This window comes from Octopus sinensis, linkage group LG16 (genome assembly GCF_006345805.1).
Source record: "Octopus sinensis linkage group LG16, ASM634580v1, whole genome shotgun sequence".
Taxonomy (NCBI): Eukaryota; Metazoa; Mollusca; class Cephalopoda; order Octopoda; family Octopodidae; genus Octopus; species Octopus sinensis.
Window position 1 is genome coordinate 25,811,364 of NC_043012.1, and position 15,670 is coordinate 25,827,033.

Here is a 15,670-nt window from a genome sequence, read left to right on the forward strand (position 1 = left end):
ATGGTGTTAGATTATTTTCTACATTCTGTAACTCACAATATACTTACTTTTCTAGGCCTGAATTTTTTTGTGGGGAGTGGGCCAGTTGATTACATCGACTCCAGTACACAGCTGATACTTAATTTATCAACCCCGAAAGGACGAAAGGCAAAGTCGATCTCGACAGAATCTGAACTCAGAACGTAAAGATGGACAGTCTTAATATACAAATATTTCTCATGGCACCAGTACACTCTTTGCAGACGCTTACATTTTTTTTATTTTCCGTGTATTTTTCACGGGTCCAGGTAGTCATCATCATCATCATCACCATCGACATCATCATCATCATCATCATATTATTATTATTATTTTATTATTATTATTATTATTATTATTATTATTATTATTATTAGTAGTAGTAGTAGTAGTAGAAGTAGTAGTAGTAGTATTTTCTCTGTATCACAGGTTCTGTTGGAGCTCCTGAATCTTGCATGCGCAGCGGGCTTACTACTTATATCATACGGTACCATGCTATTCGTTCATTTCAGCTATCTAATACATTCCTGATTATCCTGGCCGTGTCAAGGAGGCAAACCTTTTGCACTGCATTCCAATTTCCTTTATATTCCCCTTGATGCCTTCTGATAAGTTCCCAAGGGCCCAACAATAATTGGTACTATCTGCACTTTCATTTTTCATAACCGGGCTATTTCGTACTCAAGAGGGTGGTATCTATCTATCTATCTATCTATCTATCTATCTATCTATCTATCTATCTATCTATATTATATATTATATATATATATATATATATTGTCGCATTCTTTCTTGACTATCTGAAGGTCAAAGAGCTATGCAATATCAACTATATATCATATGTGGTACACCATGTCCACTGCTGCCAGGTCCGGTCTGTTATGCTCTAGCACCTGATATGTTTCGATTGGGAAATCCCAGAGAATTTTACTAATCTATGGCTCTGCTATTCTCTGAAGTTTATGCTCATAGCTCGTCTTGAATCACTCTAGCCCCCACTTTTTGCACAGTTTCCAATGTAGCACTTCCGCTACCTGGTGGTGTCGCCACAACTTGTAGTGGTTTCGGGCAAGCCTAGGGCATTCGTTCTTGATATGGGCAATGGTTTCATCCACTCTATTGCAGATGCGGCACAGCAGAGACAATTTCTCATTCCTCAGGTTAACCCTACAGTTCGTGGTCAGAGCTTGGCCCTGCGCTGCAGAGTTGAATGTTTTCAGTCTCTTTTTAAGTGTTCTTTTCGTCAGCTAATCCCACCTATTTGTTCCAGCAATTTCAGTTGTGGATTCATAGAATTGATTCTGTAGCCCCTTCTTTCGTAATTCATACTCATGTCCTTTTTACACTTCTTCCTTTGGTTTCCCTTTTATCTCTGCTCTGAATACTCCCTCGTTCCTAGCTGTCATTAGCAAGGTTACCTTACTTTGGTCTAGGTATCTCATTAAGCTTTCGAGTTCGATACGCACGCAGTCTTCCACACTTATCAGTCCTCTTCCTCCAGTTGCTCTCTTCATGTCCAGGCGGTCAGTGTCTGCACGCGGATCACTATTAGTATTATTATATATTATATTATTATTATTATTATTATTATTATTATTATTTCTGTTATTATTATTATATTTATTATATTATTATTATTATTATTTATTATTATTATTATTATTATTTCTGTATTATTATTATTATTTTATTATTATTATTATTATTATCATCATCATCATCATCATCCTTATTTGCGAAGGTGGCGAGGAGGCAGAACCGTTAGCACGCCCAGCAGATTGCACAGAGGTATTTTGCGTGTCGCTATGTTCTGAGTGCCGTATGCTGTTAGAAGAAAAGATTATCATTATGTGTCGTAGTAGTAGTAGTAGTAGTTGTTGTTGTTGTAGTTGTCAAAATAAAGCGTCTAAATTGCAGAATCTTGTGCACGCCGGTTAAAGTGCTTAGCAGTGTTTCGTCCGCCTACATTTCGAATTCCAGTTGCGCCAAAGTCGACTCTGCCTTTTATCATATCCGTGTCGATAAACAAGTAACCGTTAGCCCTTGGGTCGATGAAGTTGCTTCTCTTCTTCCCTTGAAATTACTGGCCTTGTGCTGAAACTTAAAATCGTAGTTATTATTCAAATTGTATTTAGGTTACTGCATTAAAACTCGTGTAATATTAACAAATATTCCAGTCGTCCGTGTAGTATGTGTCTACGAAACTCTCTCCCTCCTTCTCTCTCTCTCTCTCTTCTCTCTCTCTCTCTCTATATCTATATATATATATATATATATATATAATATATATATATATACATACATACACATACATATATATAATATATATAATATATAATGTGACCTCGTGTGTACCGTTGGCGATTTTTTTCCCTCTGTCTCCTTCTCGGGATCTTTCTTTCTCCTATGTTTCCGACGAAGAGCTCCGCTCGAAACGTTAATCCCTCCTTATTCCCTTCTTTCCTGAGCGTCCAATAATACAATATTTGTTCCACGTCCTCGCGTTTTGTGTTTTTTGGGTGTTTTCTTGTTTGGATTAACTATATATATATATATATATATATATATATATATAATATATATATATATATATATATAAATTGATCAAAATAAAAACATGATGCCAAGGATTCAGCGGTACATATGTTTCGGGCCTTTATTAGACAGATTTATAACAATGCATAATGTATGTATGTGTCCTTCTTCAGCCGCGCACAACAGCTTCCACAAGGACATGTGTTACATCAAAAATTCTTGGTTGGGGATGCAACATAATGCGGCAACAGCATAGAATTGAAGCGTCCATCTCTTTCTTCTCTCAATGTAGAATGAGGAAATTTGGATGTTGAAGTAATGTAAATAAATTAATAATAAATACATATATAGACGTGAAGGAACCTGGTAATAAGAGTAAATAGGGTAAGGTGGAGGGGCGAGAATTCAGGACGAAGGATAAAAAATATATAAAAAGTGTAAGTATAGAAAAAATAAAAATGTAGAGTATAAAGATATAAAGAATAAGGAGATATAAAGAGGATATAAAGAGATAAAAAAATATAAATGAATATAAGGCATATGGTTATAAAGTAAAAATAGAAATAGAAATAAAATAAAAGTAAAAAAATAAAAATAGGAATAAAAATGATAAAAATGTAAAAAAATATAAAGATAAGGGATGTATAGAGGTTACGGACGAAACATGGTGGTCAGGAAAATGACAAAATTTAGTTGTAGAAGCTTTGGATGTCAATAAATCAACAGGGGCGTCTGGGGACCTAGTGTATTGTAAATCAGAGTTGTTGAGCAGTTAATCTAGTTCCTTGAATTTCTATATATATATATATATATATATATACTCTTACTCTTTACTCTTTTACTTGTTTCAGTAATTTGACTGCGGCCATGCTGGAGCACCGCCTTTAGTCGATCAAATCGACCCCGGGACTTATTCTTTGTAAGCCCAGTACTTATTCTATCGGTCTCTTTTTGCCGAACCGCTAAGTGACGGGGACGTAAAGACACCAGCATCGGTTGTCAAGCAATGCTAGGGGGACAAACACAGACACACCAAACACACACACATACATATATATATAAAATAATACGACGGGCTTCTTTCAGTTTCCATCTACAAATCCACTCACAAGGCATTGGTCGGCCCGGGGCTATAGCAGAAGACAGTTGCCCAAGATGCCACGCAGTGGGACTGAACCCGCAACCATGTGGCTGGTTAGCAAGCTACTTACCACACAGTCACTCCTGCGCCATATAATATATATATATATATATGTATGACCATGGGATTGCACTTAGAAAGTTACCCTCTGAGTCACAAGTCCAGGCATGATTATTTATGGATGACCAGCAGTTGCCCGTGCATACCAGCCTCCCCTCTCCATGCCAGTGATGTTATCCAAGGGAAAAGCAAAAGCCGATACAGCTTGGCACCTGTGACGTCACAACTAACTTCTACAGCGGAGTGAACTGGAACAACGTGAAATAAAGTGTCATGCTCGAGAACACAACACGCAACCGGGTACGGAAATCGAAGTCACAACCTCACGATCGAAAGCTCGACGCTCTAACCACGGAGCCTTGCGCCTACGTCTCTCTCGCCGTTCTCAACGCGTTCAAAATATTTTTCATTCGTTCTGGCTTAACAGCCCTCAGTGTTCGTGTTACTGTTATTCTCCTTGTCCTCTCTTTTACTGTTTATATTTTGTATTGTTTTTACTGTCCTGTTTTTGTTACCATTTTTACCCCACCGCAAAAAAATCTCAAATTTTATTTAATTTGCTTTTGCGGGAAGGACTGTTTCAAAGAAGTCGTGTCTCACCTTTACCTTCGAAACGCGGAGTAGATGAAACAGAGGCGGCTGAAGAAGGGGAATGTTCCTTGTGTTGTATGTCTTGTACTTTATTTTTTCGTTGTTTAAGAAAAATGTCCATTTCTTTGGTTTTGTGCTTATGTTTTCGTTTCTCATTGTGTTCGACGTTTTTTGGTGTCCTGTATCCATATATGCATGTATATATACATATAGATGTAGGTACGTACATATATGTATGTATGTATGCATATGTTTTAGTTATTATTTTGTCATTATATATATATATATATATATATATATATATATACGTACACGCTTACATATATAAATATACACACACATATATAAATATATATATATATATATGCATGTTTAGATTTATATATATATATATAGTTGAAATAAAAAGGGTGAAAAATTGAATATTAATTCGATTAATGTCAATTTAAAAGCAGTGGTCTAGCATATACAAAAACCTGAAGATTCAGAAAAATTATATTGCCACTAAATGGATATCTCTTATGCTAGATGTGGACCCCCTATGGTCTTACCACTAAGAAAGAAATGTTCTCATGAAAATTTAACAAAACGCCAAAACGGAAGCGAGCAAGAGAAATGGATAGGTATGTATCTTTTCATTTGTCTTGCTCCCTTACGTTTTGGTGTTTTGCTAAATTTTCTTGAGAACATTCCTTTCTTAGTGGCAAGTCCATAGGGGGTCGATTCCTAGCGTAGGTGACGTCCACTTAGTGGTCATCCCACTTATATATATAGCAGTGCCCGTACCCTTTTGGTCTTATATGTAAGTATACATAAATATATATATATATATATATATATATATATATATATACATACCTACATAAATCTCTCGATATGCATATACATGCATATATATATATATATGTATATAAGAGTTTCGTAAAACAAACGCCTATAGGACATGATCTCTCGAGTATAATATCTCAGTATTTGTTCTTCCCATATGCCATCCATGTTAAGTTGGATACACTGATCGCCTTTTGTCTTTAATACTATTTCCGTCTGTAATAATAAAATTTTAATAGGCCTGCTGTCTGTTTGCGTTATCAGCATATTTTCAGATGCTGATATATTATACGTTGCAGCAACTATATTTGAATGGTGCACGGTGATGGGTGCTTATTACTGACGAGGTCTAACCGACCGAAATCACGTGGCATAGAAATCTCGGTGCAGCCGACAGACGGATTTCGACTGCAGCGATCTATATGTGTGCTGTTATGCCACAAATGATAATATGGGAAGATCTCTCATGGCTAATACCGCAGTTTTCTCTCTTCTATCATGGCATTCATGTGAAGTTGGATGTACCTATTGGTATTAATATTGATTTCGTCACTATTAATTAATGTGTGTGTGTGTGTGTGCGTGTGTGTGTGTGTAATGAAAAGAAAGAGATGGAAGTGACTTCGTAATAGATATGTAGATATAGCTATAAGTATAGATACATATAATATATACACATATATATATATATATATATATATATATTATAATATATATAATATATTATATGTATTTATATATAATATACATACATATATATACATATATATACATATAATATATATATGTAGTGCATAATATATATATATACATATGTATGTATGTATGTATGTGTGTGTGGGTGGGTGTATGCATGTGGTATTCACCACAATGTGTACAATCATTATACAACAAGACAAAAACAAATATGCAAACAGTTAACATAAAAAGAAAACAATACAAAAAAATAAAAACTGAATTTTTTTCCAGACGCTAATTAACGTTACAATGTTTCATTATACACTTCGATGAAGAGAAGAATAAGAACACGAACCACGTGACTACACTTGTTATCTAAAGGTCACACTTATTGTATTTCTTACATAATATCACACAATAAAAGCAGAATATCGAATAAAAAATTCAATATGTCACCGAGCACTTTGAAAATTGTATTTATTTTTTTGTTATTGCCTGCGAAATTTTGCGATAACCTAAAGTTATTAAAAATAGTGGAGCAACGCTACGTAACATACGCCGTGTACAGACCTGAATATTAGATATAGAAATATTAATTAATATCGCCAATAGTTTTAATTAAGCATTTATTTGAATGCATGTTTTTTTTTTAAATATTGTAGATAGCTGTCTCTAATATATTGGTCTGCTTAAATGTATACCTCGATATATATAGACTTATACTGTGACATATTATTTGTGTCTACATTTTTTTGTATTTTCTTGTAATGTAGAGCATTGTCAAAGGAAATTTATTTTTAGTTATGGAACAAAATGATTCTTTTGCTTTTTTACTTTTTCACTTGTTTCAGTCATTTGGCTGTGGCCATGCTGGAGCACCGCTTTTAGTCGACCAAATCGACACAGGACTTATTCTTTGTAAGCCTAGTGCTTATACTATCGGTCTCTTTTGCTGGACCGCTATGTTACAAGGACGTAAACACACCGGCATCGGTTGTCAAGTGATTTGGGGGGGGGCAAACACAAACACACAAACATATACACGCACACACACACACACACACACACACACACACACATGAATATATATACATATGCATGTATACGCCGGGCTTCTTTCAGTTTCAGTCCACCAAATCCACTCACAAGGCTCTGGTCAGCCCGAGGCTATACTAGAATACATTTGCCTAGTGTGCCACGCGGTGGGACTGAACACGGAACAACGTGGTTCGTAAGCAAGCTACTTACCACACAGCCACTCCTACGCCATGCTGGGGCACTGGCTCGAAATTTTCAGTCGACGAAATCGGCTTCAGTACTTGATTTTTAAGAGTCTCGTATTTATTCTATCGAACTCTTTTCGCGGAACCACTAAGTCAAGCAATGGGGACGGATATATTATAGCCACAAATATATAGATACACAGATACATCCACACAAAGACACACAAATACACCGATACACACAGGCCTCCTACCAAAACCGCACTCACAAGACTCTCATTGGTCCGCCCGGGGCTATAATAGACACCTCTTGAGCTAGGTTCGACAACTTTATGTATGTATGTATGTATGTATGTATGTATGTATGTATGTATGTATGTATGTATGTATCTATCTATCTATCTATCTATCTATCTATCTATCTATCTATCTATCTATCTATATATTATATATATAATTTGCAAGGGCTGATCTCGAATTAGATAAAGCTATAAAAATGTATAGAATATTAAGCTGTTCTAAAAAACAAATAGTAAAGTCGAAGACTACTCATTCCGATCGAACGTTAATACACTTATGTGTGTATTTGTGTGTATGTGTGTGTGTGTGTGTGTGTGTGTGTGTGTGTGGAGGTGCAATGGCCCAGTAGCTAAGGTAGCGAACTTGCGGTCGTAGCATCGCGGTTTCCATTCCCAGACTGGGTGGTGTGAGTGTTTATTGAGTGAAACCACCTAAAAAAGCTCCACGAGGCTCCGGCAGAGGGAGGGGGGCGAACCCTGCTGTAGTTTTTCACTCATTCTTCCTGTGTCTGTTGCACCTGTAGTTCGAAGGGCCACACTGAATCTTCCCGAGAACTACGTAACTGCTACACCTGTTTGTGGAGTGCTCAGCCACTTACACGTTAATTTCACGAGCAAGATATCCCGTTGATGGGATCAACTGGAAACCTCGTCGTCGTAACCGACGAAGTGCCAAGATATACGTATACATATATATAAAAATATATATACACAAATATGAGAGAGAATCCACTATGTGGACGCTCTTACGCTAGATATAAATCCGCAAAGGGACTCAACCACTAAGAATTGTTCTCAAGAAAAGTTTTAGCACACTAAGAACGTAAGCGAGCAGAACAAATGAAAAATAACAAAAATATAGATTAACCCCATACAATTGTTTCACTGTTAATAAATTATGTAATTTTACTTACATAAATAACCTCAGATCATCGGTGGAGTACGTCATAAAATATAATTTGTCGAACTGCACACTGTATATTAACACGATGTCAGAGACACGAGCAGTTCGGCCGATTTTATTCACAGTTACATTCAAATGCCCTCGTTCCAGCGCGCCAAATTTCCGGAAATAAATACTGCATAATAATACACTGCAGTTTATTGCCGTTTTGAAAACATATTAATTTTATAATTAAAGTCAAAATGGGGTGAAATATATATATATATATATAATATTTAATATATAATATATATATATAACAGACACACATATATATAATATATCACGTGATCACGTGACCGACCAGACCATCAGATGTGCTACACATCGCTGGTCACAATGCGTTCGCATTGTTTTTAGCCTTCAATGACGCCACCCCGCTGGCTAAGTGAGCAGAAGAAAGAGTGAGAGAAAGAGTGGTGAAAGAGTAAGCAGGGATCACCACCCCCTGCCGGAGCCTCGTGGAGCTTTTAGGTGTTTTCGCTCAATAAACACACACAACGCCCGGTCTGGGAATCGAAACCGCGATCCTACGACCGTGAGTCCGCTGCCCTAACCACTGGGCCATTGCGCCTCGATATATATAATATATACCAACACAAATATTAAAACGTTGCTTATATAGTTATAAGAATTCCCTTATGCTTCCGTGCGTGCTGTCTCGTCGTTAGGGCTTTGTTCTGACGATCATATGACTATGCTGCCGTTGGTTCGATTCACGGGCCAGGACAGATGTTGTTTCTTTGAACAAGCCAGTTGACGCTGCTTCAATTTACTTACATCAAATTCGTACCCTCAAACTGTCGATCCCACCTTCTCTTAGTACGGCTGACAAATCCTTGTTGAAGAATACTGGGTCAAGAATTCGTGCCGACGTGTGTTCACGACTTCATAGGCGCCCAAAACAAAATAATGAAATCATGTGACATGTTTTCATGACAAATTCGTTCTCGTCCTGTTTTAATAACATCATAAGAATCCATAACGATAAAAAAAAAAATAATAATAAACCAAAGACTTTTATAACTACATCAACAACAACAGCAGCAGCAACTATAAAGACGACGCAACCGAAAGAACTGTGAGTAATCTGTAGGAAATTTCTTGAAAAAACAGTTCGGTGGTGAAAGAATTGGTATTGTCGTTGTTATATTGTTTTTGTTTTTGTTGGTAAGTAGTGGTGGTGGTGGTGAAAATTTGAAGGGCATGATTTTGGAGGCGTTGATCATGGTTGTAGCGCCTGTTTGTGGTGGTGGTGGTGGTAGTGGTGATAGTGGTGGCGGCGGCGGTGGTGGTGTTGGTGGTGTTGGTGGCGGTGTTGTTCTTGTTGCTGTTGATGGGGGGTGGGTGCCCTTGGTGATATTGAGTTTGGTGTTCCTGACGAAGGTTGTATTAATTGTTGTGGCTGTAGTAGTGGCGACGATGGTGGTAGTGGGGCTGGTGCTGGTGGCGGTGATGGTGGTGGTGGTGGAGTTGGTGGTGCTGGTGAGTGTGCTAATGGTGGTACTGTGTGGCGGTGGTGGTCGTGGTGGGGTGGCGGTGTTGTTGGTGGTATTGGCTTTGATATTCATGGTGGCGAAGGTGATAGTGGTGGCGGTGGTAATTGTGGTGGTGGTAGAGTTGGTGGTGCTGTTGATTGTGCTAATGGTAATGCCGTGTGGTGGTGGTCGTCGTGGTGGGGATGGCGGTGCTGTTGTTGGTGGTGTATTGGCGTTGATATTTATGGTGGCGATGGTAATGGTGGTGACGGTGATAATTGTGGTGGTGGTGGTGGAGTTAGTGGTGCTGGTGATTGTGCTAATGGTGGTGCTGTGTGGTGGTGGTGGTGGTGGTGGCGTGGCGATGCTGGTGTCGGTTTTGTTTTTGTTGGTAGGATTGGCGTTGATATTTATGGTGGCGATGGTGATGGTGGCGGCGGTTGTAATTGTGGTGGTGGTGATGGTGATGGTGGTTGTAGTGGTGGTGGTAGTGGTAATTGTGATAGTGTGGCTTCGTTGGCGGTGGTGATTAGATAATAATGGCGCCGTGTTGTAGTATTGGTGGTATAACAGTGGCAGTTGTAATGACGGTGGTTGTAGTGGTGGTGAGCGTATTACTGGTGTTGTTGGCGGTGAGAGAAAATGGGTAGAGCGGTGCTGTGACGGCGGGGAGAAGTACTAGAGGCGCTGGTAGTAATGATGGTAATCTTGTCGGTTTTCTTAATGTTGTTGTTGTTGTTCGTGGCGATGGCGGTGGTAGTGCCAGTGCCGCCGTAGGTGTCAGCGGGGGTCACCGTGGGTGGCACCGCTAGCGTTTGCGTTGGCAGCGGTGGAGAAGATGAGTGGGGGTAATGCAAGTGTATTGCTGCGTACCCCCAATGTGTGTGCCTGTGTGTGTTCCGCTGTGTGTGTGTGTGTGTGTGTGTGTGTGTGTGTGTGTGTGTGTGTGTGTGTGTGTGTGTGTGTGTGTGTGTGTGTGTGTGTGTGTGTGTGTGTCGATGGAATGAACACTAACATATTTATTTTATAAATTCGAGAAACGAGAGCAACAAGAGTCAGAACAAATATTCAAGAATTATTAGATCAGTGATAAAGCGACATTAGTAACAGCATCAGCAACAATTGTCGTACAACTTCAACAACAACAACAACAACAACACTAAGAGTGCCATACACCACCACCACCACCACCAATAACAACAACAGCAACAAAAACAAAATAGCAGGAAACAACGCTGTTACTGTAGGACTTAACTGAAATAACAATACTAAAATAACACATTTGATCAATAAAACTAAAGACGGTAGCAACGTAGAAGAGGAAGAACACAATGACAACAAACCTTAGATGCCTGCTATGTATTGTCAAGGGAATTGCTAGAAATCGCAACCAGTTCTTAGTCGCATAGCAAAGCTACTCTCCTGGAATCAGGAAAACTGATATGTTACGTAATGTACTTAACGCAGACAATCAGACACACACACACACAAACGCATACACAAATACAAACACACAAACACAACACATACATATATACGGCCAAACATATAGATATACATATATATATATACATGTAATATATAAACATTTATATATATATTAAAAACATACATACACACACACATACATATGTATATATATATACAGTTGTTGGCCAAAAGTCACCTGACAGTAAATGAAAACCATTTAATTCCAAGATTTATTTATGTTTAACAATTGAATGATTTAATAGAAGCATCTAAATGTGAGATACTAGGAAAAGCTTTTAGGTGTTTTGCTCAATAAACAGTCAACGCCCGGTCTGGGAATCGAAACCATGATCCTACGACCACGTGTCCGCTGCCCTAACCACTGGGCCATTACGCCTCCATATATATATATATAATATATATATATATTATATATAATATTATATAATATATATATATATATATATATATATATATTATATATATATATATATATATATATTATATATATATATATATATATATATATATATATATATTCACCGGGACCGACCAGGCTATCAGATGTTGTTATACATCGCTGGTCACAATGCGTTCGCATTGTTTTAGCCTTCGAATGACGTCTCCTCGCTGGCTAAGCGAGCTGGCCAACAGAAGAAAGAGCGAGAGAAAGTTGTGGCGAAAGAGTACAGCAGGGATCGCCACCACCCCCTGCCGGAGCCTCGTGGAGCTTTAGGTGTTTTCGCTCAATAAACACTCGCAACGCCCGGTCTGGGAATCGAAACCGCGGTCCTACAACCGCAAGTCCACTGCCCTAACCAGTAGGCCATTCCGCCTCCACACATACACACACACACACACACACACACACACACACATACATATATATATATACTTGCAGTACCACCAGGTGTTGCTTGGGTTTGTTTCGACCCTTTAGAATTGGAACTTTTGAAAAGTAAAAATTTTGCATGATGCAACTTGTTATTCTCTTCAAGTGAACATTTTTTCCAGTTGAAATACAACCTATAAAGGGAGACACAGCAGTCAAAATCGTAAAAAAACTAGGGATTTTTCTAGAAAAAATGCACCTTTTTGATGTAAATAATTTTTGGTGTTAACACGTTCCGATTTGATTTTATCTCCTACAGAATGAGAGCAAGCCTTCTATCATACTCTCAATTTTGGTCAACTCTTGTGCTGCATGGTCTCGAGGAGATAGTGTTAGTTGAAGGCTACCAAACCTGCCACACACAGACAACTTCAGCTTTATTATATAGATTTGCTACACACTACTTTCCTCCTCCTTAATAATGAAACTTGGTAGATCCAAAAGTGAAACACACAGACACACCACATCAACACACAGACACACAAGTTGAGTTTTATATATATAATTTCTCAACGGGGATTTCAGGGAGTCGCTGGCGATGTATCGTGATGATCAAAATCCGGCGCTAAAATTTGGTTAAAGGTATTTAAACTGCAGACTCAACAGAAAATGGTCACATTTAATTCAAAGCGTTAAAAATGAAAACAATTGGTATGTGTTCACAAAGTCCAAACGATTAATACGAAAAAACCCTCCAGGCTACGTACATCCAGAAAATTCATTTCTTTGCCGAATTTCTAAAATGTACACGGTGATTCGTTTTTATATCATGCTTTTTATTTTCCATGCAATTTACGCATGCTTGCACGCGGGGTGAACACAGTTCACATCAAACAGCTGACTGAATAAAATTCACTATTCAATGTATGGGATAAGGCCTAAACAAACACATTATCGATTTTTGCACTTGCGAGATGAATTTCGGAACAGAAATAGCGCAGTTCAGTTTTCATTTGCCTAAACTTTAAGTGACTCATTTTTGGTGGTTCTACGATTTGTTGGCTAGGAGGAGATGTGCCGGGAAGTTAAGCACACAGACACACACACACAGATACACACACAGACACACAAGTTGAGTTTTATACATATGGATATATAGTCAAACATTGTCGACCACATATACTAGTAGGCTGCGATTTCGGTGGGGAACAATATTCGACGTTTCACCATTTTCGTGGCATATCAACATCTCGGTAAGTTATCTCACCTGTCCTGTCTTTTAAGTGTTTTAACACCCGACGTTTGAGGAAGTATTCTGCAGGAAGCCAATTCGCAGCCTACCTATAAGCAAATACAAATATCTATAAGTAAATACAATCTCAGAATAGTGTTTCATAATGTTTATATATATATATATATATATATATATATATATATATATAGAGAGAGAGAGAGAGAGAGAGAGAGAGAGAGAGAAAATATATATGTATGTATATATATATGCGTGCGTGTATATTTGCTTGCATGTTTGTGTGTCTGCGCATGTACACACTGGCGATAAACGAGTACGTCAAAAAACTACGGTGTGGTATTTCTGGATCCGCGTTGCCCAGGCATTACATCATTATATTGGTCGTTTCTAGTGCCATAGAAAATAGATTCAGTCTGTAATTGGTCTGCTGGAAACCTTACAACCGGACGACGCTATTGTTTACAATTGCTGGATACAGGATAATAGACAGTGCCTTTTGTTATTGTGTGGAAACGTTTCCATTTCCAAATTCGTAGCGTAAGAGTTTCATTTATTACATCGCAAATGGATTACATAAAACATTTTGGAGGACATGAATTCAAATATTCAAAGTTAACAAATGATTTGAGAGAGAATATTTGAATAAATAAATAGAAACATTTATACGGCACACTATTTCTATTGTCTGGAACGTGCCTTAGTCTATACCTATAAGTAACATCTCCATATCTTTCTCAGAAAACGAAATTTGTATCATTCCAACTGTAACAATTACGAATGCTACAACGAACACACGTTCGTTTCTTACTTTTTTTTTTTTCTATTTTTGCATGACATCATATTGTCTATACAATAGCGAAGTCAGCGTACTTACTTAGGCTTTCAGCTTGCGCCTGCGCAACAGCACACATACACTGATACATACATACATACATATCTAAATGTATGTATACATGAGTGTGTGTGCTTGTGTGTGTATGCGTGTTCGTATACACCGCAACACACACACATATATGTATATATATATATATATATATATAATATATATATATATATATATATATGTATATATATATATATATTATATGTATATATAATATATATATATAGATATATAGTATATATATAATATATATATGTATATATATATATATAATATGTATATATATATAGATATATACATATATATATACATATATATATATGTGTGTGTATATACGTATATGTAGATATATATTATATTCATATATATATACATATACATATATATATATATATGTATGTGTACATATATATATATATATATGTATGTGTATATATATATATGTGTGTGTGTGTTGTGTGCGTGTGTGCTTTAGTATTGCTGTGTCAATTATTGAAACAGTATTGATATTTTTGTCATGGATTATAATTTCAGGTATTTTCTATGTTACCTACTAACCATCGGTATACTACATCAATACAGGATCTCAGTAAATGTTATTTTCTGCAACGGTTAGAGATTTAAAATAGACGAGCAGGACAAACCGTTTTTTTTTCTATTTATTTTTTCTTTTGTTACCAAGAAACAGAATTAAATGGCAATCTAAATACTAGACATTTTGTAATATCTGTAATACCTCTATGTGCTGTCTAAATATTTCCGTGCATTAGGTGAAATGTCTTACATTTTTCTTTGTTGTGGGTTATTGGATTTTGAATTCAAATCTCTCCGTGGACATATTTGTCTTATATTCTATCTTGGGTTGATAAAATAAATAGAAATAACAGACAAATATAGTGACAAATAGAGCATTTGGTATTTGACCTGCAAGACATAGCAGCTGAGCATGGTTGTAGTTAGGGGGAATTAGAATTTGATCCGCTAGTCATAGTAGTCGAATTTTCCCCATACACCAACCTTCTTTTTGAAGAGAGGAAGATAAATATCTGTAAGAACATTCTAGCGCGATTCTAGATAGAACTTACACCTGTTATTATAATGGAGTATATATTTATTCTTGTTATTGTATATACTACTGTTATATAAATAAATATTAAATTTTATTTTCATTATTATTGTATGTCATTCTGAAACAAGATAATGCCTAGCCTTAATTGAATTCAAGTAATTTGAAACGAGAATGAAATTTGTAGTTAAATCCATTAAATCTCGCCGTTTCCTTTATAGCAACTGATACCGCAGAAATGTAGGAGGCGAGGTGGCAGAATCGTTAGCATGCCGGGCGAAATCCTGAGCGGCATTTCGTTTGCCGTTACGTTGTGAGTTCAAATTCTGCCGAGGTCCACTTTGCCTTTCATCCGGCGTGCTAACGATCTGCC